The sequence below is a fragment of the Cardiocondyla obscurior genome, linkage group LG08 (assembly GCF_019399895.1).
Source record: "Cardiocondyla obscurior isolate alpha-2009 linkage group LG08, Cobs3.1, whole genome shotgun sequence".
Classification (NCBI taxonomy): domain Eukaryota; kingdom Metazoa; phylum Arthropoda; class Insecta; order Hymenoptera; family Formicidae; genus Cardiocondyla; species Cardiocondyla obscurior.
In genome coordinates this window covers 7,065,055-7,090,669 of record NC_091871.1, presented here as the reverse complement: position 1 = coordinate 7,090,669, position 25,615 = coordinate 7,065,055, and the positions used below count along the sequence as shown (strand labels likewise).

The 25,615-nt window shown below is 39.9% G+C and overlaps 1 protein-coding gene across 3 annotated transcripts in view; it reads left to right on the top strand.

The window, feature by feature from the left end:
- The window catches only part of LOC139105031 (uncharacterized), a 90,809-nt gene that overhangs the window by 29,574 nt on the left and 35,620 nt on the right, over positions 1-25,615 (top strand). For 2 of the 3 annotated variants that reach the window (XM_070660874.1, XM_070660876.1), the window contains exon 2: positions 10,960-11,076. The gene's annotated coding sequence lies outside the window, so the exon portion shown is untranslated. Of the gene's footprint in view, positions 1-4,209; positions 4,694-10,959; positions 11,077-25,615 lie in introns of those variants that run through there. The other variant, XM_070660875.1, reaches the window with a different exon arrangement.

Sequence of the window (25,615 nt, the reverse complement as noted above, 5' to 3'; positions counted from 1 at the left end):
CGAGTGCAAACGTATACATAGAAAGCACCCGCCATGATTATATGTGGAATATTAATTACAAGAATAATTATCTCCGTGCATAATGTAATGTTATTGCGTATTATATAAATACATTTATATTAATACTAACAAAATCACAAATATACATATCATATCGTCCGCGCATTATTTTTAATTATAATTATTTAATGCTCTTGGGGAAAATATTACGTACATTTAGCGATGTGCTCTTTTTCGCGAGCTCATGAGGTCTGAAAAGAATTTGATTTTAAGATTTTATATAAAGAACGGTCGGGCTGTTTCGTATTTGAAATTCATAAGACTATCATTCTGCGATCGCGCGCGCGGTGCTTCGAGTCCGCAATTCGGGCGAGAGGAATCTTATGCAAAAAGTATTCCGTGCCGAAATGCCATTTCAGTTTCTTCTTAGGGATCTGCGACGAGTCGCCGTCCCCGTCGGCTGCAGTTTAACAGTTCGTCCGGAAGTTCCGCCGTCGCGCGGGAACTTCGCCGGGATGGATTGTCGGCGCGAGTTAGTGCACCGAGAAGTTCCGTATGACTGAGAGCGTAGCTTGTAAATTTCTTTTCGCCGGCCGATGTATCTCCCGCGATGCGATGTTAGCGGCGCGATGAATTCATCTCCGTCCCGAGTGAAAATTGATTCCCACCGTTAATAATTGGCCAGCCAATTCGTAGTTTATTTCGCGGCTGTTCAGCAAAACTTTCCCAGCATCGAGCCAGAAATGTAACGCTCATAACGTATTAGGTGTTAGATAATTATTAATAGCTGATAATAAGCTAGATATCCAAACGTTTTTCGTCGCGTACTAGTCTACGACGCGTCCTGACTTTGTTAGTTAACGCGCGCTTGACTGCCGCGGCCGATGACCTCCGGACCCGGCCGGCGCCACTCCGTCTGCTGCAACAATGATGGCTGCCGACTGACGTCACACGCACGTGCTCGCGGCGAACGGCGGGCCCGGCCGGCACCGCTCCGTCTGCTGCAACAATGATGGCTGCCGGCTGACGTCACGCGCGCGTACTCGCGGCGGCCGGCGGGCCCGGAGGTCAGCGACCGCGGCAGTCGAGCGCGCATAGGTTAGGCAATAAATTTAGTACGCGGCTTAGACAGATTCGGCGACACCGAATTCCCCGCACAGTGTCGCGAAAATTGAAAAATGCAGGCAGAAAATATGAAATAATTTTGACTTTTATATATATATAATTTTATAAATTATTTAGCTGTCAAAAAGAAAAAAACTTAGAGATGTGTCTCTTCTCAAAATTATTAAAAATGGTAACGTTTATGCATTATACATATGTACGTACGATTATATGGAAAAAAAAAAAACTGCGCAACGGGGATATAAATTACCTTTAGACATAAAACTCGTCCGTTTCGCGTATCGAGCGAGAAAGATGTTCGCATAATTCGCTCGTAAATATTACGTCGTCTGTACGGCGCGCCGTGCAATTTGATGGCGAATTTGTATGGCGCAGGTGCGGGAGCACTTATGCTAACTATGTATTTCATAAACGGTGGACGGACGAGACAGACTCTGACGTCTTCCTTGGACAAGTTAATTGCGGTGTTTCCTCTCGGGAACTGTCCCACCCTCGAACGAGCAAATAAGGACTTTTTCGATACTCCGTAAAAGACTTTGGCAAAACATTTTTCTTTGTTCTCCCGATATTTTATTTTGGGAAAAATATTTTCTGTTTGGCGGAACGTTATTTTCTCCCGCACTGGCAAATATGTCGAGCACTGAAATGTTATTTTTAACTGCATTTCGGGACAAAACCGGGAGCAATTCCCCGTCCCGGTAAAACGTTGCGTTGCTCCGCGTATTTTAATGTGCTAACGTGCTAGAGGTAGGAAAGAAAGAGGATTAAAAGCTGCGTGATATAAACTACTGGGATAGAATTACGTTGTTGCTATTCATTAGCGGCATAAAGAGCAAGTCGCGGAGTACCCTGCGTTTACCCAGCTCGCTATCCTTCAATGATCAGGAGCTGCAATGTGTTTCCCCTTTGTCTGTGTTCCTGTGCCTCGCGGGCTTAGCTTGTTTGCTGCGCTTTGTGCCCGTTCCTCGCTCAGCGACTTCCACCGTATTCCCCCGTTTTTATTTGCACGTTAATATTACATCTGCTCTGTTATTCCGCAGCTCTTGCGTAACGCGGGCATAACGGGGGAATATGTCGAGTAGCGGAAGCCGCGCGAGCGCGAAACTGGCAGAGACGTGTATTTCGCGCGCTGAAAATATTTTTATTCCCCATCTAATACGACGGATTATTTTAACTGGCGGCTGCGTATCGGAAAAATATTAGACACGTGTGAGCGATTTTAACGCTTTGGATTATGATAATACTGCGGAGCATTCGGTGCGTTTGAGTTTTACTTATTTTTTTCCGATAATAGAACGTCAGATTTATCGTGAAAATTTGATTATCACCATTAGCTCGTATCAAAAGTTATTTCACTGAATTAAATATTCACCAGTTCTGACCAATAATCTTTTTTTCAAAGACATACGGCGATTACGAGTAATGGAAAAAAAAAAAAAGAAAGAAAGAAAGAAAAAAAAATTTTCGACTCGATGCATCATTGAAATGCCGAAATAATTTGAGCGCGCGTAATGATCGAGGACTCAATTACTACTGGCGCGACATTAGTTGCAGCTGCTACTTGCATGTGCAAAAATGTCAGTTGCGAGTCTCGTTACTCGGTGCTCGCAAGAGCTATCGCGGGAACGGCGAGTAATAATTTCGTAATTACCAAGCCTGTTGCTCCCCGGGGAAGACTCGGCGCGGTCACGGCAAGTATGATTTTGCATTCACGCCGCGGATTCCCGCGGGTATCGTTGTTGCCGGTCGCGACAGGACGGGGGAGGAAGAAGAAACTGCGAAAGTGGAGAATCATCCCCTCGCGTCTCCCGAGATAGCCTTTTTGCCCGCGGAAATTCCCAGGTTTTCCACCCCCGTCTATCATTGCGCCTCTTCTTCTTTCTCGCATTTGTTGCTCTTTGTGTTTCGCCAGAATCATTTTCCCCCCCCAAGTCCATTTTTACGTTTCAATTCTCCGTCTCCGTGAGTGAAAAGTAGACTCGGTAATTAGTAGATGAGATTAAACTTGATTCGATAATTTAGATACTTTAATGCATCCACCTACGAGTATTAATTCGGTGGAATATATTGTATAAAATTTACTTGTTATTCTTTTTTTTTCTCGTTTTTTTAGTTTACTCGATATTGCGAAGCGGGTGGTGCGTTCCCGCGGTAAATTTGATAAAAATTTCCAACGCTTTACCGGAGACAGTTTGTAATTTGATCGCGAACTAGATCTCGCGTTTACCATGCGCAAACCCTGCCATTTAGCGCGAATAAATTTTCGCTTCTGTCTTTTTCGCAGTATCTTGTTTAGAGTTACCCGAGCCCTTCGAAGCTTTAGGAATAATGTACGCGATTTAAAACTGACGATATGCTCGTTAAAAAAAAGAATAATTTTATTCCAACAAAATTTTAAATTAATATCTAGCTCTCGGCATTATTTTTTGTAAAAAAGCGGACGCTGTTTCTAACATTTTACAGAAAGTTATGTAAGCATTAGGATTTATTACAAATCAATTGGCACTTAATTTATTTTTGGCACGAAGCCACGAGATCGAGAGGAGTGACTCGAGTAGAGGTCAGCACGAGATCGGATGATTTATCGTCGTAATTAATTCGGCACCGGCTTGCTGCTGGCTTTCGCGCGTCACGCGAGAGATACAGGACGGAAAGAAAAAGGGTCATGCTCGGGGATTATTAACGATGCCATGGATAAGCACGATTCTCAAATTTACGTCGGTATCGTTACTTCCGCTCTCCAAACATGCAAAAACATAAAAATCACATTAATCCTCAAAAAGTGTTATAAAAATTTCTCTTCCTTCCATCTCGCTTTCTGCACAACCGCCCCGCGTATTTTCCGGAAACCCTGTGTTTACTGCAGTTTCCTTTAAAACTACTGTAATTACATTTGCAACTGAAAAAAAAGGGGAAAAAAAAAAAGCGGCGGTCATATTTTTATAACTTGAGTTTCTAAATTGCTTGTGTACCTCGCGCTACAGCTAAAAGCTCGCAACATACCCATGTAAAAAAAAAAAAACCAAAGAAAAAAGGTCTGAAAATTTTGCAATTAAATTTGTAACATTAATTTCATTTCTGCAAGTGTTATTACAAATTTTTTCACGACTTTATTTTATAATACTTTATTACACGTTATAAGGACGTGGGGTTTAAAGCAAGAACGAAAATTGTATACCGTAACTGATAAACGTGAGATATCACGGTTATAACGTGGTTTAAAAATGTAACCTAAGTTCGCCTCGTGTACCAAAGTTTTCTTTATATGAAGTTCTTATCCGTAAATGCATTAAATTATACAATATAGAGAAACGGTCGGAATTTCACGATTGTACACTAAAAAGCAGATATGGCATTTACTGCGGCGACGGCGGCTGGCGTACGTGACTTCCCCCACTTTCGGCCGCCATGTGTGAGGAGATGTAATAGGCCGCGTTCCCCCTCAGTCCTCGGTGACCGCTGCTCCACAACACATCTACGCTCGCGCTTCGTGTGAGATTCAACGCACATCACGCCAAGGACACGTACGCTAGCCGCCGTCGTAGCACCAGGAATGCAATTTCTGACGGTGAGTGTACATCCGATTAAGCGACTTGGAGTTTTAAAAAGTTCAACGGCAAACGTCGGTGTAAAATATGTCGAGTATTTACGCAGAACATGTCGAAAGATATATACTTGAAACGTTCGCGTCACTGCTTCGTGATATTAATAATTAATTTTTCCACAATACCAATAATTAATTTCGTTACAGTCTCTCGTTTTATTTATTATATTGATTGCTTTTTTTTATTCCCCCAAATAAAATTATTATTAACAAAAAATGGATAAAGAAAGAATTTGTGATGTCGCGAGGGATTGTCATAAAGAGACGGACGAGCAGGCGCACAGCTGGCGGAATAATTGTTAGCACGGTGTACTAATATTTTCTTAACGAGCAATAAATCTCTAGCGAGTTCTTTTGTTCTACGAATTGTCGCCGGCTTATCGTACTTCATATAACCGGTCGCCGATTATTCCGACAAGCAGCGGTAATCGGCGACTTCCCCGTTTTCGCTTCGCGGGTCTTTAAATTAATCTCAAGGGGAGTCTAATTAGTTAGCGAACAATGGCACTGCGACGTGAAACAGAAATGCGGGAGCACGGAAACCGCGTCGATCAGTCATTCACAGACTGTCAGATACCAACGTCGATTACTCTTGCCGAGTGCACTTAATTCACGGCATATATTGTTAAGCATTAATCGCGGCGGCGCGGAATGCTACCGTTCGGTGATAATCGATACGCGCTGCTCTACCAGTGCTCATGATGAATCCCGCTGGAAAACTCGATTATCGGCTCCATTTTTTTGGTAACGCGGCCAATCATTTATCGGTCAGTGAATAATTCTCGTCCTCATGAAGTATTTTGCGCGCCGGTAAATTTTTTGGCAAGGCGAGCGCGGGAAAACTCGGGCTTCCAAGACGGCGCTACTTCGATACGCGAACGTTTCGCGAACGTTTACCACAAACTGATATTTTCAATTTTACTAAATTAAACTTTTGATCCGTTGCAAATTTTCGCCACAAAAACAACTTCCCGTTTGCTTTATTAAAAACATTTTTTTTCAATAAATGTCACAAAAATATTTTTCAAACTGTTTCAAGCTGTAGAAAAAAAAAAATAAATATATATATATTTTTTTTTTAAGGATAAATTTTAGTAAAATACTGCCATGAGAGAGTTTTTGTATTTATTGCGCAAAATTCTGGTTATGCGATACCGTGATATAATTTATTGTAGTTGAATATTTGATTACGGGGACGTAGTTTCTAATTTTCGGTAGTGCAGTCGAGCGTTGGTCAGCCGCGTATTCCACATTCAACCATCCACCGGTCTGGTAGGTGCAATGCTCGACAAGCGTATCGATGGTTTTACAGCTTGGTCCCTTGCACTGCGATCATCCTATTCAATATCGCCAAAGGTTCACTGCTCGACGAGGGAACGCCGCTTTTATTACACCTAGCGAGCGTGGCCTCCTTCGTCGACGGTCATTCGCCGCTATATCGCTTGAAAGGACACGATTTTCAGTGTGCCGATTACTTTTTCATTTTTCCCTTTTTTTTACACTCTTTTTATTCGAATTTCAAACAAATATTTAATGCCTCAACTGAATATTTAACAATTCGCTGCTTATTATACATTATAACGTGAAATTGTCGTAAAAAATCTAGTTATACAAATCCTCCGAAGTTAAGTCTTTAAATGTTTTAAATTTAACGCAAGTTTTCAAAGCGTTTAGGATAATTTTAGCAAATGTGGCAGAATTTGTTATCTGAATGCGAATGACATTATCAGCAGTTTCTGAGCAGAACATTTCCGTGCTATTATTACTCTCGAAATTGAACGTTACTTCTAACGCGAAACCTGGCAAAGTACCTGTACGAGAAATAGTTGGGAAATAGTCGGTAATGTCCGGTTCTAATGCAAGTTGCACGATACTGCGAGTATACGCCACGTATTTTTCTAAAAGCACCTCGGAAACAATCGTTATTCCCTTCGTCTTTATCGCCAATGGCAATTACCAGTGCTTGCACTGCTTTTATTGCCCGCCGGATTCTAGCTGAAGATTTTCTTTGGCAATCGCGAAAAAAGCAATTAACTTTGCACATTAAATGGTTTTTCTGCGACATTCGGTTCGGATCTGGAAACGCCGAAAATTTCTTCTTTAACAAAAATTCTTTTAGAAATAACTGATTTTTTTTGTCTCCCTCATTCTTTGATTCTCTCTTTTTTTTCTGTTTTATAATAATTAAAATAAAGACTAGAAAAATCCTCGCTTATTTATTAATAAGAACAAATGGACTCACACTTTTATTTTGTTCACGTTAAATTACAAAACGTTATTCAGCGTTATTGCCCCTTATTTTGTTCCCTTCTGAAATTTTTGACGTGCGGGTACTTCATGCTACGGTTTTGTGTGGAGTCAGTTTGAAGTACGATAATGAAAGGTGAAGCTGCGTTCGACTTCCGTGCCGGAGATATGTTCAAAGTGAAGGGAACCCGGTAACGATCTCGCTTCGTAGATTTGAGGATTGCTAGACCCTTCACAAAAGAAGGAGGAAAATTGCCGTGCTGAATGAGACCGGTGTGCAAAAGGCTCGAAAGACTCAAAATCAAAGGGCTCTACGAGTCACAGCAAAAATGTTAAATTAGAAGACAGTATTATTGTCTTAATAAAAAGCATAATGTTAACGTTAGAAATATCAGATACGCGCATAAATGCAAAATTATCAATTTTTAACTTGTTAATTTAAAAAGAATTAAAAGAAAAATTTTTTTTCGTAATTTCGTGTAATTAAGTAGCACTTAGATAATTAAATATTTGCTACGAAAATGACGTTAACAGATAGGCGAATTCGAATGTAGAACTACCAACGACCGAAGCGTTAGATTGCCGTCGTCGTGAAAAACCGAGAGAAATCACCCACTCGAATGTGATAGTACTAGGCCAGCTTCAAAGTGCTCTTTCTTGCTTAAACCAAGATGGCTTGTCGTGGTTTCTCATCCCACTGATTCTTTCAAGATTTTTTTTTATATTCTTTTTATTTTTTTTATTTTAAGTTGAGTAAGGTATGAGAAAGTCACGTACTTGAGCGAAAAAATAACTTTCGATTTTTTAAAGTAACGAATATAAGGCAAAGCAATTAATAAGTCACAAAAATTTTTTTATATTTGAAGGGGAAAAAAATCATAATTAATTTAAATAGAAATTGTATATTGAATCGTAAAATTGCATGTTCACGAGAATTTAATTTCTCTTTACATATGCCAGACTGTGGTTCATACTGGCGGAAAGAAATTTGGAATGCGGAAGTTTGAATTTATACGACGTTCTAGACTTTACGCTCGTTTCAGCCACAGTTTCCCAATTTTATGGAAATTCGTGCGGCTCCTATATTGGTTGAAACAGGGATGGAAGATTTAGCAAGTCTACGGTATATGTATAAGCTGGCTGTTACTTTTTAGCGAAATAAATGTACGCAAGATAATTTTTAAATTTACATTAAACAGTTGTAAAGCGAAGTAAAATTTTTGTTTTAAAAGCTACATTTTGTCCAAGGATAGATAAACGAAAAATAGCGAAATTTAAATATCGCAAAGTAATATTATTTGCAGCGCGATGGACAGTTATCGGTTTTTCTGATCACTGAATTAGGCGAGAGAATGATGGCGAAAAAGATTTAATTTTTTTTTTCGTCTTGTTTGAAGTTCGAGGTCCAAAACAATGTATATTTAATTTGCAAAATTTGCCATCAGTTTTTTTAATTAAATATACTTTTTATTTAAAACACATTAGAAAAATTAGATAACGGAGAACGCAAACTAGAAGCTTAAACGATTGATACTTCTTGCAGCAGCTGACACAATTTTGTAACTTGAAATACATTACACTGCGTCATTCTTTGTCGATCAATCTTCATTCGAAGCATTGAGAGAGACCGTCAATAGACTAACGTAAAATTCACAGCTCCGTGTGACCACCATTGTTGCGATTTAATGCGCTATTTGCCGGACAAAAAGCCGAGAAAATAGATATTTCCCTTTCGTTTTATTCCAACTAATTTGAAAGTAATTCGATTCGTTTTACTTATCCGCTCGTAAAGCCTGCTACGCGCGCCCTTTGTGACGCAGTTTACCAATTTTAACGGCGCGCAATTTATATTTTGATCGATTCCAGAACATATATACGCGTACCTGCAGTCGCGAGCGCAACGCGCAATTTTTCTTTATATCGACGAGCAACTCCTGCGCGGCCGGCGCAATTTTCTCAGAAATTTTCACAGAAATTTTCTCATGGGGGAAAGTTGTGTGCACGTACCGAGTCTTGGGGGGATTAAAGCGGAAGATATGTCGGATTACCTTGCGATATAGTACAGCGGCGGCCCCGCAATTTCGCCTTACTTTGAACATTTCTAAGTCTTAATGCGGCTTAAATAACTTTAGCGCTGTTACGACCGATGTTGTATATTCTCGTGCTCTGCATGGACGAGTTATACGTCCGCGAACGATTTCCGCGTATAGAACTTCGGCTTTTCGATCGTCGGAAAAATTCTTGAGAGGCCGCGAGTACAATGCAAAGCTGACTCGGCGGAAAAATCCAAGACGCTGAATGGAGGCAGCAATAAAGCAGTCTGTTCCGCAGTGTCGTCTCTCTCTTCCTCGCTTTATTTCGCCATCGTTGTCGTTGTTATCGTCGTTGTAGTCGCGTTAGCCTTAGCGTGACCTTCTTCTTCGTTTTTTGAATCTGTCCGCCATCTCGACCTTTTTACAGGCAAATTCGCTCCAAATTGCTTCTGAAAATCTCATTTCCACTATCTGAGATCCTTGTCAGAAGGGAAAAGAATTACGCGCCGTTATGGCGGATACATGAACCGCCCTCCAATGTAGTGCGCGATAAAGTGTGCCGAAAGGTACGACCGGGCGAAAGTATCCTGAATGAAACAAGAAGAGCAGAACGAAAATACGGCAACGTACGTGGGGCGGGATGAGAAGGCGCGCGGCGCTATTTTCCGCTCTTTGAAGATCGTTGATATAAAGCTTTCCGCGGCAACGTTTTCGTAGTATATGAATCGTATCGCGCGAGCCACGCTTGCGGTTGAAATTACGAAGCGGGTTGCGAACGCGCCGATAAAACGTATACGCACATGTGGAGAACGAGGGAGATATTCAAATTACTTTCCTTTAGAGCTTGCGCCGGCGAGAAGAAATTCCCCAATATAGGAGCCACTTTGATGCGAGTATTTGTTTCATTACCGGGTCTGATGAGCAAAGGAGAGAGAGGAAAAGAAAAAAAAAAGCACGTTCACTTGCTATTTTGCTTTTCTGTGACCTCGCAGCTTCACCGCCGCACGTTAACAGCGTTCCCTTCGCGAGATTCAAATTTTACAAAATGCAAATTGGAATCGAAAAGCGCGATTGCATTTGCTTGTTAAAGCGAGAAACAAAAAAAAATCCCCTCTTTTATTACCGAAACTTTTAGCTAATTTAAAACCTTTACGTTTTAATCAGTTTTATTTCCTTTTTATTTAAACGTCAAATATGTATATTATATCGTATCATAATTAATTAATTAATTAATTAATTAATTTGTTTTATGGAATAATATTCTGTTGTCGAGCGATCGATGATTTTATCGGTGTTGAGGTCACGGGTATCAAGATTTGTAAAACCGCAAATTTCTAGTAAAATCATCAGGCTCATTTAAATGTGCCTGGTAATATGATGTGGCGTAAACGAAGCATGCGCACCCGTCGAAAACACTATTATCAAAAGCACAATCAACTGCACGCACTTGCTTAATAAATTAATTAATACGCAATAATTAATTAATGCTAAGTATTATCCACATATTACTAATGATACACTAATTGCGTTATTATACACATAATGTAATCAGCCTCGAAATTCAGCGCTTTAATTTGCATCCCATAACAATAGCAGCGGTACTGCAAACAGCAGCGAACAAAATCGGCTTCCGTTGAAGCATTGAAATTTTGCGACCCGCGTTTCCCGAATTACTTTCAACTTTTTAATTCACGACGGTTCGTTCGTACCGCTCGTCGCGAAGCCATCCGCGTTTTCAAGTCGGTAGAATCGACGCGGCGCAACGTTATCTCGCTTGCATCGATATATTTCCGTATCAAAAGAGTATTTAAAACGTCGCCGGTGTCTTTATTTCCCAGCGATCGGCCGCGCGCCCGACTTCCGCGGCTTTCAAATCAGGTTGATCGACTAGTTCGCAAACTGTCGTTTGCGCAAGCCGTGATTGATGACAGTTGTTTCTCTTCGTTACAGGAAGGCGATTCAGTACGGAACTACGGGCGTTTGATAAAGACTGTAAAACGGGCGCGAGCGAGGAAGAGGAGTCCGTTTCGGGGACCGGCGGAACTCAAACACGAAACCTGGGTCAAGGTAAGTCCATCGCCGCACCGTTATCGGTCATTTATTTTTCGTTTCCGTAAAAATAATCTGCTTCACCCGTTCGAGAACCCAAAGTGATTTCTAAACGCGAACGATTTTTTTTTGGGGGGGAAAGAAGAAAAGTAATGGCTTTCCGGAAATATTAATGGCGAAGGGGCGCGCCTTCGACATCGTGTCTAGAAATACAGTTACATCATTTTTAATGGCGCTCGAAAATTTTAATGGATTTTTCGCGTCGGCCGTGCTTGACGGTTCGTGCATTAAAAATTTTTGCTGCGTCGTCAGCGATTTTAACTGAGTTTCAGCGTGTCGTTCAAACGCGTCGACTATGCCACTCAACCGAATAATCGATGGAATAAATTATTCCATGTCGATCATGTGATAAACTGAATTTCACGCCGATAAAAAAAAGAAAAAAAAAAAAGAAAAATTGCACTCCGTCATTTACATCAATTTAATAAAGACATCTGCGTTACTATAACTTACGAATTACTGCGAGTCTCGTTAACATTCAGAGCGATGTATAAAAATCGCTAATCACCATAATGAAATTAGGAATTTAATAAAATAGAATAAGCAAAGTACAAAAGTTATTCGTACCGAGCGTAATAGTTTTGTATATTGATACTCGCTGGATGACTCTTTCGAAGTTGAAATGATTATCGCGCATTGGGCGAATTTGTCGTCGAGTTTTCGTAACTGCAAGCGGAGCGAACCAATTTGGTGGTCGCAGGTGAACGTTGTCTTCCGTTAATTAATTTCGGTCCGCTAAATTCACTGAAAGTTTCGCATAGACTGGAAAGTGGCTCGGAGTATTATGCCGTAACTTCTCCCAGGGTATGACCTTGCGCTTAGACGATGAAGCTCGCGCTGATGTGAACGGTAGTGCAAAGGGAGGTACAGTGATGGCAATAGGGTTCGTAAAGAGCCATAGGGTCAAATACCAGAGCGGTCCCGGTATTCCAAATCCATCTGAGCGGAGACGCGGTTGTTCGCAAATTTCCCTGAATTAACATTCGCAATGCAAAGCTGCATTTTATCATTTTAATATAAAATTTGTAAAACGCTATTTTACAAAATCTTCTTTAATATGTATGACTTCGACATTGTTTTTCCTCCTTTATTTTAATCCAATTTAAATTTGCTGCCCAATGAATAATATTTTGCATAAAATTGTCGTGCATTATTAATTAAAAAAGAAAATACAAAATTAAAAAATAATTGTGTTATTACGAAACGGATTTGAGTAGGTATCACAAACCAAATTTTGGTATTATTAACCTGTAATGAAATTAATTAAGCGGTAACACTTTTCAAATTATCGGTAATATATAGGTATCGGAAAATTAACTGATAATATTATACCTACGTATGTAATAATACGTTAAATAATCCGATTAAACTTACGCGAGGCATTTAATCGTGGGAAAAAAAGAAAGAAAAAAAAAAAAAATTAAGTTCTTGCATAACTATCGCGTCAATTAATTAAAACGTTAACTAAGACAATTGTTTGAAATGTTCCGGTCAGTACGAATTCTAGCTTTAGTCTGTCGTCGACGCGCGGTAAATTAACGATTGATATCGATCGTGAAGAGACTGTTGGGAAAACGGGTGGCGCATTGATCATCCCGGTGACCTGCCCCGCCGAGCAAGAAATGACTGGAACTTCAGATCCCCCGCGGGATCAGGCGGCGGGATGGTATGTACACAGGGCGAATTGGGTCGGTGGAGAAATTTCAGGCCCGGAGATTTCGCCCTGTATTAATACCCGCGAGGCAAGAAATTGCCAACAAGATCTCCGCGCCGAGCACGTGAAATTAATCCTTCGCGTGCAACAGTTGAGGCATCGTTGCGCATAATAGCGTCGGCGCCCCCGCGTAGAATTACGGCGGCAGCGACTCGCGGTGAAGATTATATCGCGAGCACGATATGCCGCACGCGACCGTTTGCGGCGACCAGCACGTGAACATTTACGAGGGACAAAACGTTTGATCGCGGTATCTGGAGAGCGGGTTGAAGTCGAGAACTAACGGAAAGAAGTAACGGGATAAACTTTAAAAGAAAGAGAAAAAAAATTACAAGATAAATTATAGGGATAAATTAAAGGAGAAAAATAAATAAAATTAAATTAAAAATTTAGATGCATTTTGTAAACTAATTTTACATCATAAAGTACACGCGGAACACGTCGTTTGATGATTTTCCAGGAATACAGTTAAAAAACGGGATAATCTAATAGTATAGTGTGCACACACTACAAGCTTATCTCTTTTGTGCTTCTTAAATCCCCGCAGACCAGTCGGGCGCGACATACATTCGCAGAATGTGCATTCGCGTGTAATTATTATCTGTCGTTAACGCATCGATAACCCGCCGCGACCCAGCGTATCGTTAATTGGATGCTATTGTTGCTAATGCATCGGCGAAGCGTGATCCGAGATAACAAGGAGAAAGGCTCGACGATAGCCGCCGCGAAGTAGAAAACCGGCCGATGTCAAACGTAAGGCGGGGACCATTCATCGCCGGGGTAGTCCGAATAGGAAGCCAAAGGGAGGGAACGGGGCAAAAAGAAAAAGTTTAAACCGGAAAGAAAGCGGACCCGGAGGGAGATCAGGGAGGGGGGGCGGGGGGTTGCGAATGTGAGGTGGAGAGTCCGCGAGTTCTTTCCGAACGACTACCTTTCGATTCCATCGAAGTTACACGAGCCGCTGCATTCCAATCCAACTAGCCGGCCTCTATCTCGTTCTGTCTCCGTTCCGGCAGCGTTGGCCGGTCCCTCCTGATTGCCGCAACAAAATCAATGCTCGAAAGAACGGGGGGAAAGAGGGGGGGGGGGAAATCGCGATGAACGGATGTGTGCATGCTTCGTTGCCCCGTATAAATCGTTCACGCGAGAGATCCAGGCGAAATTTGAAGCCCCGCTGGTTAGGAATTGTGGGCTGGCGCGCGTCAGCTAACCATTTCCCGCATGATTTCCCGCGCGACAAACGCTTTCACTTATCAGCGAATCGCAGATTATTCGCTACGATTTTTTTTCTATTTAATTACAATTTCTTTTCGGCGGAATATGTATATTAAAAAAAATAAGAAAAATATTTTTATTTAATATATTATATATTATATATATTTTTAATATAATTAAATAATTTTAGTTGTATTGTCGACAAAACAGTTAGGACTGCCGCTAAAAATTTACGAGAATGATGCAGCAGTGTATTTCTTGAGAAACATAATAGGTAGTCTTCGTGAGATCGTAACGATATAGGAAATAATATGGGTAGGTTTTATCATTGGTGAATGTAGAACGCGGGGAGGATACGAATGGCGCTACTGATAACGCCCGTACGGTACGGCGCATTTCGAACTTTAATCGTAGTTTACAGCCGACTCGCTTGCGCTCCAGTTTCACTTAGTTTCGTGTAATGTACAAAATTGCAACTTCATCGCGCAGGACGTCCCTTGTGAACGAAAAAAAAAAAAAAAGAGAGTCTGTTTCGAAAAGCGGCCTAACGCGAACAGTTTAACGCAAACTTTACCTTTCACGGGCCATTTTTACACGGCGAACTATATCATTTGCAATTTATAATTCAAAATAATTAACTAAACGTTAAATTCCGCCGAACGCCAAATTATTCAATTCTAAAATTAGATTACATTATGTGCGCAACGTACAATAATCGATCAATTACAAATTTATTTGCGATTGCAGTTGATTGATTTATTAATCGCGAACTGTAACGCATCGGGTTATAAATTAATATAATTATTTACCGAGCGACAATAATTCTCTTATAGCAAGCTAATCGTGAACCAAATTGGAATTACGTTTTCTAAATCGAAATCAACGCGATAAAGCGATCCGTCGCTCGAATATAAATTGCCGAAGATTTTTCTTTTCGCTCGACGCGAGGTGAACGACGGTTTATTCATTTGCTCAATGATTCGGATGGCTCTACGCTGTACATGAGAATTGAGAAAAATCCATTTTTATCACGAGCGACGGGTGGAGTGACGATAATGCATCGCGCTCGACCGGAGTTTTGCAGTCGGCTCGCTGTGAAACGAGTGTGCACCTGTTTGAGTCTCGAGTAGCTCATCACTGTACGGTACGTGTGGGCATATACAAGCATGCACGAGGAGCATTCTCTCGCGGTACTTATACCGGCTCCCATCAGCTAGGACCAACTCTCCTGCGCGCACCTGTGTCAAACATTATACAGACACGCAAAGGCCCCTTGAAATGCAAATATTTGCCGTGAGCGCAATTAAGGCTCTCGGCACGCGGAAACCTCGACCGTTCCGCTATACGCTCATTGTCGAAAAGACGCGACTTCATTTATAAAAGCACCGCGACGGAATCGTAGCCGAAAGTCTGCACAATCGGGAAGAGCATTTAAATGATAGCCTCCAAATCGACTATTTAAAGATATGAAATGTCGCGAGCAATGTAACGTTACGACTGCACGACGCTTGACAAAAGGGTAATGGGAATGTCTGACGCTTGGAGAACTAGATAGAGTTGAGTCTGGCGCTTTAAGAAATATATTTCAATTTCGGGATGATTTTTGGTTTTAATAACGAGTATTAAAATTTTTCTTTTGTGTAAATATATATTCCGCAAATAATGGTAATTGAATTATTGACAGAAAAGTAATGATGTGTCCTTTAACGAATTTTAAAAGTTATTATTTTGTCGAGGAGCAAATATTTTTTATTGTATTTTCGTCGCGAAGTCCGATGTAGATTATATTTAAATTCTATGAGGGTGGCGCGGACTATTTTTCCACTTGCACGGCATCCCTCAAGACGGATGTTTGTGTCTTGCGGGGGAATCTTGAAAGTTCAAGAACACGGCGGTACGATTTCGCATCGGGAAAACGCGGCGGTGGGCAACGCTGGCAGACATTTCCATTACAAAGACGGGCCGCTTTTGGGTGGATCAGGCCGCAAGGATGCTACTCGAATATGTATGTGAGACACTCGTGAAAGGGGCTGCCTGACCTCGAACTCGAAATGTATTCGTCAGACTGCCTATTTCAATGATTTCTGACAGGTTACGGAAGCCTTTCCCACGCGTTTCCTACCAAATCCGAAAGATTTGCAGACATTGATATATCGAAGTTATTTTATCACGATATATAGAACTATAATTATAATTATAGAACGACGATTCCGTACACGCAAATAAGAAATTAAAATTATTTTTATCAAGAATTATTTATCAAGAAGATTTATGTGATTGCGCGCAGTTTCCGTCGTTCTAAAAAAAAAAAAATAATAAAATAAAATGCATATTCACGAGTTTTCTTGCCGTCGTAAAAAATAGAAAAAAAAAAAAAAAACCTCGATGATACTTTAGCAAGTAAACAGGCGTGATACATTGGCTCGCGAAAACTTTCGAAAAGACGGGACACGATTATGAAAGTGGAAGAAAGCTTTCAAGCAAATCAGTTTTCGGTATCGCGTGATAGCGCCAACTATGGACGAGGGAACAGAATGGGAGCTTGTAACTTCGCCGTTTCCGTTTACTCCCGCGCGAACGTCGTTTCGGCCACTACGCCGCGGCGAATCCGCCACAGAGACGGAACAATCGGACGAAATTTATTCCATTTCACGATAAGTTCCTTCGTTATTGCATTTGCGTATGACTCCGTGCGCTTCGCGTGGTACGAAACGTCCGTGTTTATGGAGAAGCGCAACAAGAACCGAGAGAGAAACGGTCGCCTATCGATCTCTGAACTTGATGCACAGTTTATTGAATCTGTGCGACGTGGCCGGTTATTTGTCCGGTTGTACGCAAAGGGAAGGGCCGAATTTCGGTTTTGATTGATCGAAAGTCCTAGTTCCGCCGAGTTTACTGAATTACCGGGTTCATGAGCGCGAAAAATGCAATATGTACAGCGCGCGGCGCATGGAGCTTAATTCAATCACTTGTATTTTCATGAAGGGAGCTAAATGGACTTCTCTTTATTTTGCAAGAGTAGCTCGTTTCCCGGGAAACGGTAACCTGAAATTTATTCTTCGAGCGTGGACTGGTTGGCTGTTATTCTGTAGAAAACTCGCTCTTTCAGAGAGAGAAAGAGAAAGAGAGGGTGGGAGGAAGGGGCTACAAAGTTGAAAAACGAAGTGTGTTCATTCGCCTCGCGTTTTACGCACGTGTGCGCGTTGTTTTATCCCGCTCCTCGTTTGTTGTAACATAAAATAATAGAACATTATTCTGCTTGCAACGGTAGTTGTTGTCTTAGAAATTTTATCGACTGGCGAAGTTGAATTCTTGATTGAGTAGGCAATAACTTAATTTAATTGATCGCTTGTGGAGTTATTTGGTCGAATTGTCAAACAAAATTGACGAATGTTAGTGAATTCAATAGCTGATTGATCAAAGAAACGAAGAAAAAACACATGCCACTCAAAAATGAATGGCCTCGCAAGTTGATTTCTAGACCTTTGTTTACTGTGGTTTAATTGTGTTTGCTTATTAATTCGTTACGTGACGTTCTCGCGAATGCAAGCAAATTGTCTGTCGTTGAAACAATATTTTATCGTTTCCACTTATTTTGTGAAACATTTGTCGCGTGATACGAAGGTATCTCTCAATTATTTGCAATTCATCGGAACGTTATTGGCTGAACTGTGCGATATCAAAATTACGCTAATTAATTGAGACAAAATTGTAAATATACTTTTACAAAAAAAAAAGAAAAAAAACACACGCATACGTGTGCGCGTACATAAATTTAAATTAATTAATAACCTACCAGGTGAATTAAAATCATCCGCTTTTGAAATATAGAAACGCGAATTGTTTCACTAAGAAGATTATATTTCAATCGATAATGTATGATTAATGGGATATTATTCTCTCCATCTCTTTTTTTCCCTTTGCGCAAATGCATCGATTTCAGCTATACTTTTCGCTGAGAAATTGTAATCATAATATTCGCTGAAAGCAATTTAAGTTAAGAAAAGCAGAAGGGACCGGAGACTCGCCGAGTGCAATTAGACAATTCTTTTTTCCCGGGTATATATGTACATTGACGGTAGGTAGTTTAATTAACGGGCCCGCCCGCGGAGATATAATTAATTTCTACGATTTCTCGCGATATTTGTACGCCTTTGGCGTTTATTCAAGACGCAAAGGCGAGGGACGGAGGATTCGAATGGCCGAGTGGAAAGTAGCTCAAATGTTAGACATATTCAGCATCGCCGCTGGGTGGAAATTGCTTTTCCCATTTGCCGTACAACAATTCGTGTTTGCGTATGCGTCATGCACACACATAAACGCCCGGAGTCCTGATATTTTCAGTATACGCGATATCGCTCGGAGCGCAAATAGAAATCCGCGAATTCTTTTCTTCTCTTTCCGCCGCCCACTAAATATATATGTATATGTATTATACATATAATATGTATGTGTGTGTGTGTATGTCGCCTCTACCTTCGCTCCCTTTTATTTCTCTCCGTGATTGTATTTCCTTATGAGAAAGTGCTTCTCTTTGCGTCGCGTCAACGCGTTATCAATTCGGGCAGTTCGTTCTATTACGCGATATTGGAAATATATTTTATTGCATCACGTTCATAATTTTGTATTCCATTTTTACCTCGGTTATTTTTTGTTTTATTTTTTTTATTTCGTGGCTGTCTACACGCGTACGATAGATCGCGATCGCGATCGCGATGTGAGCACGAGCCACGAGAATGATACCACGCCGTGAGCAGGTGCCGAATTGTCTTTCGTCCTGCACTGAATGGAAGATTTAGCGGGCTGCTGGTTGCAGCAAAGCATAAATCCTTCCAGACCACCGTGTTAATACATAAGAATGGCAACAATTAACGTAACGCAATTACCGTTAAACTGAAAAAGCGCGAGAGAACAATTCCGATCGGTACAAAGCAGACGGTAGCTAAGAGCGTACTACTGAGCTATGGAAAACGGAGCTCGCAAATCGGGCTGAGAAAAAAAGCTTTTGGCTACCGAAATCGACCGAAACTAGCTAGTCGGTATGCGCCACGCGCTATCATCCGCACACCGCGTGCTAATTAGCTGTCGAATTACCTGGTGATAACAAAGAACGAATCGCGAACAGTGGCAGGTAAAATAATAATTATCCAATTTTTCAAATGATAAATTTTTGAGTCGTGACACTTGAAATTTTTAAAAATTCATACAAAGCTTGTAAAAAAGAGAATATAAAGTGGAGCTGAAAAGAGGATAAAAAATTGCTATTTTCCGAGTGCATAATTCTGCGAGTAGATGAATTTGATTTTATATTATGCAAACATTTATATTGTACGTTATATATTACAAAAATTGATTTCTATTACGCGGAGGAATATGAAAAATATACTTCACGTACATATATGAAAAGTTTGGAGGGGCGTTGTAGGCGAGATAATTAGACAGATTTGGGGAACACAAAATTTCCAAACATTAAAATCCCTTTAAATCTTTTTGCGGCTGTTTCTTTCCGTCGGTCATCGTCGTACGATTTTTCTTTTCCTTCTTATTCGTCTATCTGTAGTTTTCCATCCTCTTTGCAACGACGAAAATCTCTCTTGGTAAATTGAATGGCTTTGCGAGCAGGATGGAAGTACCTAATAAGGTCGTGCCGGCTTATTGAAAGTTGGATTTCCGCACGTCTCCTCAATACGAGGACCAGACCTGAATCTAACAACGAAGGATCTCTACGCGAAAGAAGTCAGGCATCATTTGGCGGAAAAATTTATTAAATATTTAAACGTTAAAGGAATAGAAATTCAATGAAAGTTCTCTTTAAAAGCCCATCGTTTTTTTTAAGAAAGACGTAATATTACTTTGCGATAAATAAAATAATATGGCACGGCATCGCGTAATAATATACAAAAATAAATTTTTCAAGACGTACGCGTACTTTTTTTTTTTTTAAAGACATCGACTGCATGAACTCGATTTTATTTATGACCGCATAAAGAAATTTTACGATCGAGATTGCCGCAGAGAAACTGCGTCAGAAACGGATTACGCTACCCCGTTCTTATATCTATTCATGTTTTCTCATCAATAACTGGATTCAATGCATGATACCCGCGACGTAGCCGGAATCTTAAATAAGATATTTTTATAGGTCTCGCAAACAAAGATGATGGCGATCTGTCAAGATATTCTTGGAATTAGACAGCTCGCTCGCATTCAGTTACCCCCCGAATAAAAATAAATTCTAATAATTCTCGTTTTCTTTTTTTTCTATTTTTTTTTTCTTATCACAGTTACGGAAGCGTTTATTCCGCGTTAGCATAAATCTTTTGCACAATTTATTTTTTCGTTCGCGATCTGGGAAAGTGATAGGAATTTGTCTCATCATCGTATTACTAAATGAGAAATCTGCAACGCGAACGCGAACTTAACTTCAGCTGGAATTGCACGGAACTCGCTCCCGTTCTTTAAAACGGCCGTGTCAGGAATGAGAACGTTTCTCCTTCTCATAGCAAAGCATCGCTATTGTTCGGTGCATGAAACGCAAACAGCGATTAGAGATCCGCTCTGACGTCAATGGCACCGCAAAGTGGCTGCTGCAACTAAAGCAACATCCACTCTGAAACGATCGTATACCTTGATAGCGTTGTGTTGCGCGATAACAGCACCCCCGTTGTGCAGATGTCGATCGATAGGGGTACGCACATACACGTGCATACATTTCGACCGGAAACGGCGGGTACGGCGAATTACAAACATAAAAGCATAAAAAGCTGGAAAAACGCCCGGGCCCCGCCGACCGTGTACACCGAAAGATAAATTAATCCTTCGAGATTGAACATGCACGCGTTTGCTTTATTTATCTGTTTGTTTAATTAAGTTCCGCGTCACTGATCGCGAAACTCAACAATACATTTTCGTTATAAAATGGCGTCGGATTTGTAAAATTAAGCCAGAGAAATAGCCGTCAGTTTCCCCTAAAATATAGCCCGTTCCAAATGGATATTATTTAGAATAATGCTTCGCGCAGCGAAGTTGATCGATTTGGATAAAGTTTGAAATCACACGAAAAATATCGGGAGGGGGAAACAGGGCGATCAAATTTTGCATAACATAAATAGGCGATTAATCTACGTTCGCAAAGAGGAAGGAGCTTCTTATCTTGAAAATGTTTTTCCGAGATAGTAGATATTAAATTGAGTTTGATTTTGAAAATTTAAAGAAAACAGGAGTATGAAACTTCGCCAGAGGGCAACGGCGGGGAAGCATAAAATTTTCATTAAGTAAAAAAAGTCCAATGATAGTTTGAAAAATATATCCCGGTCTTATTGTTATTACTTAAACTTCGATATTACAACTATTGATCAACGGTTAAAGTTCGCCGCTGTTACAGCTGCTTGTTAAATTCTATATAACCGGAGTTGAATTTACCAAAATTTCTTAAGTACTCGAACTTGGCTTTATAACGTTATTAGTCAGATTGAACTTTAATAACATTCCATAACGCGAAGACAAAAGTTTTCCAATAGAACGATATAAAATGGGCGTAACGTAAGAATGAGCGCCGGCAATCGTGTGATTTGTCTCGAGGACACTTTTCGAGGCTTCGTAAAATTGCGAATTTATTTTTATTCGCTTCCCGAAATTAAATTTCGTCCCGTTAACATAACTCGAGCTGTTCTTCCCGCTGTTTGTTGGTCCATTCAGCGGATGATGTTTCTATGTTACGCTTATTAGTTGCTAAACCGAGTATTTCTGTAATTTCTCTGGGGTCGAGGCTATTTCCCCGGGGCACTTCCTTTTTATTTAACAGGCACATGAGGGAAGTCGCGGTAGCTGCCAAGTTTCGGCGGTTTTAGTATCAAAAGTAAAATGCCAGCCAGAGAAGTAATTGTTCGTAGTTATAGTTTCAATAATTTTACCTATAAAATATCAAGCGGCACTTCGTCTATGGAATTAAAATTTCGTACTTGACTAAATAATACAAATAAATGTTATACAAATAACGTTTCTTTTCCAAATTGCAATATAAACGATTTTTGTACATTGGAACAAAAGGAAACTCATTACATAAAATCACAATGCCAAGTTAAAACCAAGTTAACCCAGTTTCCTTTGAAGTCGTCATTCGGTGGAATTCCAGCGAGCGAGCATTTCATTCTCCGCGTGATCAAAGGAAACGGCTGTCAGCGTTCGATTAATGCTCGACGTTCGATCATAATCCCGAGATAAATACATTCATGGCTCCCGCTAGGTTCGCCAAGCGATAAAAAAAGAAAAAAAAATACAAATATCGTTTAATTCGTGCAAATCCAAAACGCGTCTTTTGCACTTTCGCCTCGACGTCAGGTCGTCTCTCATTCCAGCTCCGGTAAATGTCACTTAACGGGAAGCTGTCGTGGAACATGTTATTGTGCAGTAACGTTTCGCACACTTCACGAAATACTGCGTCAGAATCTGCAAAACCGCGTTATGTCACCTCGGGACCGCCAAATCAATAGAGCTGGCCGACTGGCGGCGGTTAACTATTTGGACTGCCGCAAGTTTGGATCCGTGCTTGCGTAGGCGGATGTTGTTAGGCACCGGTTAGAATTATTGGGTAAAGTTGACGTTCGTGTGCACGCAAGCACGCACACGCGCGCAAATTTCGGAGATGCGATACTTACGCTTACGTTAAATTTTGGACTTTCCGTGGTACATATTCGTAGTTACAAGTTGCGGTTTCGTCTTTTTTTTTTATTCACGATAAGCGGAAATCCTCGGCTGCTGAGTAGATTATAGAGTAATCCTTCTACGACATTCGAAAATCTGCCGCAGCGCAGTATTATCCTGGGCTCCTTTATCGTTCTGTCCGTAATTTTATATAGGAGCGCGTAATCCCCTTTATCGCAGGTGATTAAGATCCTTATGTTTCTCCTCTTTATTTCCGTTTCATGTTAATTGCTTCGTAAAAATTTCGCGAACGTACGCTGATGTGTTTGACATAATTTTTATTTTAATATGACTATCACTGTTAGCCTTTTTGGATGCGTAATAAAAATTATTTAATAATTATTTAATTAATTAACTATTAATCAATAAATATAATGTATACTTGAGCAATATTTTAAATTAGATTTTGCGATTATACAATAGTCACCTTTTATCGAGTAATAAAAGTTATCGAAACTGTGGCCATTTTCTAAATCGGGATTTAAAGTTTCACATTTTTAAGACGGATTTGAATATCACCAACCCACGTTTGTTCGAAAAAGAAAAAAGCGGTAGTAGAACTATTTTTATTTTTGATCGTTTGCGGATTTGGGGAGAGATAAAATTCGGATACGATTTGGATGGTGAAATTAGTTTTCGAAATAACGTCATTGTCCGGTTTTCATGAAAAAATATTTTACCTCTCCGTCTCTACGGTATCAGATATTCGTGGCACGGAGTCGCGTATTTAAACGGCCACAAACAGCTCTGAGGTTGCACCGCTGTTGTAAAAAAATTCGAATGTGACACTGCGGGAGAAAAATGGATCGCACGAGCTTCGGATACTCGTAAGATTCTCCCAGCATTTTATAAATATATTTTGTTTCTTTCGTTTATACCTGCGTCGTAAAATTACGAAATTTTCTACGTGCTGCTTGTAATAAATTAGCTTTTTCTGTCGTTTGATTAAACTCGGCTGCATGAAATAAACGTTGCAGATTCTTTTAGTATTTTTTTTTTTATAAATTATGACTGTTTTATTATATCGCGTAACAGTATTATTTTTAATTAAAGTTTGACATGCACGAAATATGATAAACAGGCAGGACGAAGTGCTTACGAAGTGATATGAAATGATCGCGAGATCGATAATTGCATCAGCGAATGCGAAATCTCGAAGTACGTGCATCGAAAGCCGCGGAAAATTATCAAAGCGTTTGATTTACTGGCTCGTCGACTAAGGCTCAACTAATAAGATTGTTGAAATAGTGAACTCAATGAACAGTAACGAAGCGGCTCGAACTGCTTCGGGAGAAATTGGCATAAATGGAACAGCGACTGCAAACCGACGCGTCCATTGTTAAGCGTCTGTAATCAATATGCGCCTAGAGTACGTATTAAACTAGCACATGAGAGACTCCGAGCGATGATTAATCTGAGATTTATACCCGCGGTTACATCTCTTAAAGCGATTAAAACCGACCATTTGTTAAAACCTTTTCTTTCTTTTTGACATTACTCTCTCTTACACCATACTAAATTTTTTCTATATTTTTTAAACATAATTCGTTTTTCTTTTTTTCTTTTTTTTTAATTAACTTATAAAACAAATTTATAGAATAATATATTTAATATAAAAATATGCATGAATTATAATTTCGAAAGGAAATCTATTTATAACGCAATTTATTAATTATAAATTAATCTCGCAAAATTATAATATTAGTAAGTCACTTTATTCGATTTAAAAGGATACTAGATATTTATACAGAGCACGCCGTATTCACGCACGCGTTTCTTTCATTGCGTTACCGCTTCGTAGCGCGCGTTGTTCGGTTATTTTCGCGCTTCCCGCAAGACACACAATAATATACAAAGTGTCTCAAAGTCATGTGAACAAACTTTGGAATTAGTTAAATTTCGACATTTTAAGATGACAAGTCCTGTATCATTTTTTATTTTGAGCAACATAAAGCGAGATAATAATTATAAAAAATTAGATCTTATAGGCGGAACTTACTGCCCCATTTACTGCATCCCATTAAAAATTATAATTTATAATTTATAATTATATTTATATTTTTGGCCTTTTAGAATAATTGTCAAAATATCTCGTTCTATAATATTTATATTTTACGTAGAAATTACTTCGCATTAAATATCTCTTACAATGAGAACTTTTTTTTTTTTCTGATTTAATTTAAAATTAAAATAGAAACGCAAACAGATTCATAAATTGATTTCGCACGTTACACGGTTGTTGTTGTAAAAAAGACCACTTCCAACAACTATAACAATAACGTGGTTATTACATGGCGCGTCCTCGGATAATCAAACAAAACGAAAGTACGGAGAAAAAGTTTCTCCCCGCACTGTTGGCAGCGAAACGCGGCTTTGCTCGCAAAACTTTATTATCGGGTCACCGTCGTGCTGAAAAAGAGGAGGCAGAACGATCCACTGCACCGCGGAAGTGTACGGTCGCTTTGTTTTTCGTGTTTCGCGGGATCGTCGAAAAGTTTGCTTTAGGAGTTAAGAACGTGTCGTATATGCGCGTGTAAAACAGTTCAATGAAAAACTAATACGCGCAACCCGACTGAAACGTCGGTGAAAATAGAACGATTCTATATCAATTAAAATTTTTATTTTAATATTTATGACTCATTTATAATTTGATAAAAATTAATTCGATAAAATAGTTTTTATTAACTTCTAACATTTCTCTTTAATTCGACTTTCTACGTGTTTATTTTTCAACATCGCAGAGTAAATCGCACTAACTCGAGCAAGCCCTTCTTCTGATAACTTTCTTTATTAATTATGTACAGGTGAAAATTCTCCTAACTCTCTTAGATTAATGAGGGGATTCTGAGGACTCGACGTCTAAAA